The sequence below is a fragment of the Schistocerca cancellata genome, chromosome 1 (genome assembly GCF_023864275.1).
Source record: "Schistocerca cancellata isolate TAMUIC-IGC-003103 chromosome 1, iqSchCanc2.1, whole genome shotgun sequence".
NCBI classification, from domain to species: Eukaryota; Metazoa; Arthropoda; class Insecta; order Orthoptera; family Acrididae; genus Schistocerca; species Schistocerca cancellata.
In genome coordinates this window covers 603,767,067-603,772,451 of record NC_064626.1, presented here as the reverse complement: position 1 = coordinate 603,772,451, position 5,385 = coordinate 603,767,067, and the positions used below count along the sequence as shown (strand labels likewise).

Below are 5,385 nucleotides of genomic sequence, written 5' to 3'. Positions count from 1 at the left end.
GACACACAATATTTTTAGCGCAACGCAATCTGACTTTCAAAAATCCCTACAAAAGAATGGCCCTGACTAACATTAAACTATGCCTTTCACAAATCACTTACCTCACAAAAATCTTCATTACTCGAACTACTGCAATACCGCGAGCGCTACTACTGCCAGCTAAATAAAAGATTCAAACTACGGAAGGCACTAACTACTGATAGGGATAGTTATCAAATGAAAGATTTTAATAGAGAACAAACAATGTATTTACCTTAATAGTGTTGAAAAATCATAATATACATAGCAGTTCGTGACATCCAGTCTTACAAATTACAAAACTCCGCCATTTCTCTCCCCACATCCACCACTGCTGGCAGGCACCTCCAACTGCGCAACGCTACGCGGTGTTCACATCCAGCTGCCCAACACTACAATGACAGACAACAATGCAAACTAGCCACAGACTGCACACAGCACAGCCAGTCATTTTTATACAGAGTGGTACGTAACGTTGCCAATAAGAAACCATAAACAGTCTACTTACACAGTGTCTCTGTTTTGGCCGTAGGTTTTGCACTCACCTCTTTAGATGACTACCTTTTTCCATGTGGTTTACAGCAATTCCCAGCAGCAGCGGCTCAAGCGGATTTTTACTAGAGTATATATGAATATAGTAACTGCTCTCGAAAGAACAGATACCATTGATGACCGTGCAGCTTCTCTAGAATAAATGATAATTAATTGAAACCCTCAGCTGCCGACAGGTGTTGTTGATATACCTCGATGGGGACAGCTCAAAATGTGTGCCCCGACCGGGACTCGAACCCGGGATCTCCTGCTTACATGGCAGACGCTCTATCCATCTTTTTTTTCGCGGGCAAGTGCTCTACCATTTTTATACTTTTTTATTTTTTTTTTTTTTGGAGTGAGGGGTTTTTGTTTATTTATTTATTTTATATGAAGGAAGGTAGGAGAAACAGAAACCTTTATTATTCACAAAATAAACATAGTACGTCCTGACACATGATAACTGTCCTGGAAGGAACCTCGCTGCGTCCTACCATGCAGCATGAAATAACAACAAAATCAAAGTGAGGCCACCTCCGGCACCCTAAAGAAAAGTATTTGTGGATATGAAAACAAAATTTGAAGTACATCCATTTGCTAACTGTTCAAGCGTGAGTGTTTCGTAAGTCGTATACTCGCATAGTGTTCTTAGTCGATCACTTTACTTGGTCGGTTTCACAACGAAAGCACCGCCGCTCTTCTTTGCGCACCCGGCACACCCCAGGTATATGGCGGGTCCGCAAAAACCGTTATTAGGAAATTGGCGTACCAATCCTTGTACTTTTGTAGCCGTAATAGTTTTGTGTCTCCATCTTGCAAGTATTGCCAGTAATCCAGGACGTTCAGTAAGTTCGTACGTGTGTCTCTATAGATGTAATGGACCGTCATACCTGTGATCCACGCCACTGCGTTCGTCTTATGACGCGGAAAATACGTTTCCTCTGGAAAAAATACTGTCAGAACAGACTGCTGTATAGATAGTGCGCCGCATGAACGCTATTATCTTTCTTGCGAGAGTCCAGACAGCCAATGCCTCGCTGCAGACCAGCCGATGGTCGTCCGTATCCAGCTCGCCGCATTGCTGGCACAAGGGCGAATCCGCCAAATGTATTGCGTACTTTTCACCATTTGTAGGGTATTTTCGGTTGACGACAATGTACGATGTTGATCTGACTGATGTAGGTAGATGGGGGTGGTGGACCGTGCGCCACACCACGTGCCAATTAACAGCTGGATATTTGCGTTCCACCCTATTCCGGGCGATCTGTCGAAGAAGCAGATGGTACACGTCCTTCGATGTCGACTGTCGGGTCGTCGGTAAACGCTCTCCACGATGAACGTGCGCACTTACGTTAAAGGGGGCGATATATGGCCGACACTGACTGGAGGAAGATGCGATGTTGGTACGAGTTCTTCGATGATCGTCCCCGTAAGCGAGTGATTCCTGTTGCGCCACCGTTTGAGCATAGTATTAATATACATGGCACGCGCCTTCTCGTGCACGTTCACCAAACCAACGCCCCCCTCTCGCGCTGGGAGGGTAAGCGTGTTGTACTGTACCTTAAAGAGTTGTCCCTGGCACACATAGTACCCAAAAGCCGCCTGAATCCTCATAGCCATCGTGCGCGTCAGGCAGCCATGCCACGCGTCCTCCACCATGCGTCGGCATTCTGCATCTCGCAGGTGGGAGACGTTCATCTTCCAATTACCCCTCCGTCTCCATACCTGCTGTCTATCAAGGTTAATCGTACAATTGTATGCCTCGTGGTCTGTAAACGCTGTCGGCCATATTTCTGCGTTCACCGTCGACTTTGCTAACGCCCTTGAAACGTAGATCCGGTCCAAACGGCTCGCGGAGTGGCTAGTAAAAAATGTATGTCCTGATTGATTGTGATACTTCAGGTCCCATGTATCGACTAATTCCATCCCGTTGGCCAGCTCCCTAAGTTATTGGCTAGTAGTATAGTTAGGTTGTTGGTCCTTTCTGTCGAGCACAGAATTAAAATCCCCGCCGAGTATGCAACCATCGTATCGTCCCTCGAACAACGGTGTAACCTCATGGGCGTAAAAATCTGCTCTGTCACTTCTCTTATCCGAGGCTGACGGTGCGTATATGTTGATCAAACGCATTCCACCTATGTCCACGGCCGTACCACAGGCAGAAGGCAAATACTCTACTTCGTCTGCACGTATCCCTTCTTTTAATAGTATAGCTGTGCCAACGCCTCTCTCGCCACACGGGGAACAGTAAATGTCGTAACCGTAAAAGTCCGAGGGGGGAAGTACCCGAACTTCTTATAATAGTGCTATGTCTAAATCCGTAGCCTTTATCATGTCACTGAGCATCTTGATTTGTACCGGCGTCCCAATGCTATTGACGTTAACAGACCCTATCCGATAACCTTGTTGCATGTAGGTCAACGTAGATAAGGTACCGTACGGTCGCTAATTTTGCCGTACATAGGCTGCTGTCCGACTAACGTTCCCCGCCGTCCCCTCATATGGTCTGCCGTTATTCCGTGCACTCTTCCAGTCTTACACCGGGAGAGTGCGTGGGAGCAGTTCCTCCGGCATCATCTGTTCCCCACGGGGTGGCTCTTCTGACCAGTCCCCTAGTGTCCCATCGCTGTCGTGCGGTGCAGGCGCCGTAGCCTCCTCAGTAGCCTGTTGCCGCCTATCGAGCTCCTTCGCTGTGTCTGGAGCATCGTCAGCGGTAGGTCGTGCCGCCGTCCCGCTGGCCACCGTTGCATCCACGCTAGGCAGTTCTTCTGTATCCATGGTCGTCTGTTCTGTACCCGTAAACATCTCAGAATTGTCTGCTAGGTCAGATTGGTCGTTCTCCACCGTGAGGCGGCGCTTCTTCCGGCGTTTTAGTGATCGCTGTTTACGTTGCCGGGCCTCGGAATCAGAGGTCAGCATGGTCTCCAGTTGTTCGTGGGGGGCGTCGGAATCGTGCGCCGTCGCATTATCGACGTCTCCAAGTGCCTTATCTGAAGGGGGCGCAAGCGGAACCGAAGAGAGGGCGTCCTGTGACTGCTGCAGGCGGTCCAGCGCAACGTCGTCTTTCTGTGGCTCGCCACGATCCGCCGCTGTCTGTGTGTTCTGGTACGCGTCTGTCTCGCGGCCCACGTCATCGCGTAATGCGGCGACGTAAGTCATGGGGAGCACAGTCGGATGCGGCATGAGGGGTGGATCATCCCGTGGCAGCTGTAATAACCTTCGTTGAGCACACTCAGAACGTATGTGTCCCTCCTTCCCACATCCAGGGCACGTCCTTGGTTGTCCGTCGTAAATGACAATCGCCCTACAACCGGCGATGTACAAGTATGACGGGACGTGTTTTCGGAGTTCGATCCGTATTTGTCTGACGCCATTGAGGACAGGATACGTCTTGAAACTCGCCCATTTTTCAGCCACGTGGGATAGGACCGTTCCGTAAGGACGCAGGGCGCCTGTCACCAATTCTTCTGGCACTTCGAATGGAAGCTCAAAGACGCAGATCGTTCGGAGGCCCATGCCGGCGTGTTCAACTGTTACCGCTCCAACATTCCCGTCCGAATGACAGAAACGAAGTCCTTGTCGGTGTCGAAGTAGTAGTTCGTCACATGCTGCTTCATTTACGAGCTTGACATAGACCACGCTGCTGACTATAGATAAGTGTATTCCAACTAGAACGTCAGGTTCGATATTCACCTCGTCCCGTAAGTAACGTTCGATCTCGTAAGCCTTCGGTCGAGCATATTCGTTAACAAAACTAAATTTTAGTGTCGATTTGCGGAACGACAAGGCCATGATTCGTTCTATGTATACCGCGACACACCGCTACACACTTAACGTAAACACCTCTCGCGCAGACGTGCGGCACGGACGTAAACACCGTCCGAACCGCTGCGCCGCCGAAGACTGACTGTGAAGTTTTGCACTCATCTCTTTAGATGACTACCTTTTTCCATGTGGTTTACAGCAATTCCCAGCAGCAGCGACTCAAGCGGATTTTTACTACAGTATATATGAATATAGTAACTGCTCTCGAAAGAACAGATACCACTGATGACCATGCAGCTTCTCTGGAATAAAAGATAATTAATTGAAACCCTCAGCTGCCGAAAGGTTTTGTTGATATACCTCGATGGGGACAGCTCAGAACGTGTGCCCCGACCGGGACTCGAACCCGGGATCTCCTGCTTTCATAGCAGACGCTCTATCCATCTGAGCCACCGAGGACACTGATCAATAGCGCGACTGTAGCGACTTTTCCCTTGCACGTTTCCCGTGAGACCCACATACCCAACTGTCAACAATCTACACATGTAATGTATATCTATTAGGTACATTACGTATGTAGATGTAATAAAAAAACTGAGTCAGGGAATCAACGATCAACTTGAATGGGTGTCTTGTGACGTCCGCCCAGAACAAAACGCAACATACTATATCGAACAAAATGAATATAAAGAAAAGATGGATAGAGCGTCTGCCATGTAAGAAGCAGAGTCCCGGTCGGGGCACACATTTTGAGCTGTCCCCATCGAGGCATATCAACAACACCTGTCGGCAGCTGAGTGTTTCAATTAATCATCATTTATTTTACTAGAGTGGCCGGCACGAAAGTAGAGTCCTCAACGTCACGGCCGCTGTTTGCCGCCAGCAGGGGTTGTGGGCTGTGATTCACCCGCCTCGGCTTTGTTACATGTAGGTACCGTTAGCGCTACGGTAGATCAGAGCAGCTGAAAGCTCAGTGTTACCGTGGAATATCGAATGTTCATTTCTGATCTCAGTGTCTTGCTGTCTAGAATGATGCTTTGACGGGTGTTCGGTGGTGAACAACAATGCCGG

The 5,385-nt window shown here is 48.8% G+C and overlaps 1 non-coding gene across 1 annotated transcript; it reads right to left on the bottom strand.

Annotated features, from left to right (window-relative positions):
- Positions 1–4,699: 4,699 nt before the first annotated feature.
- On the bottom strand, positions 4,700–4,773 carry Trnas-uga (transfer RNA serine (anticodon UGA)). Its single transcript has one exon. It is a non-coding gene; the product is annotated as a tRNA-Ser (tRNA).
- Positions 4,774–5,385: the final 612 nt, after the last annotated feature.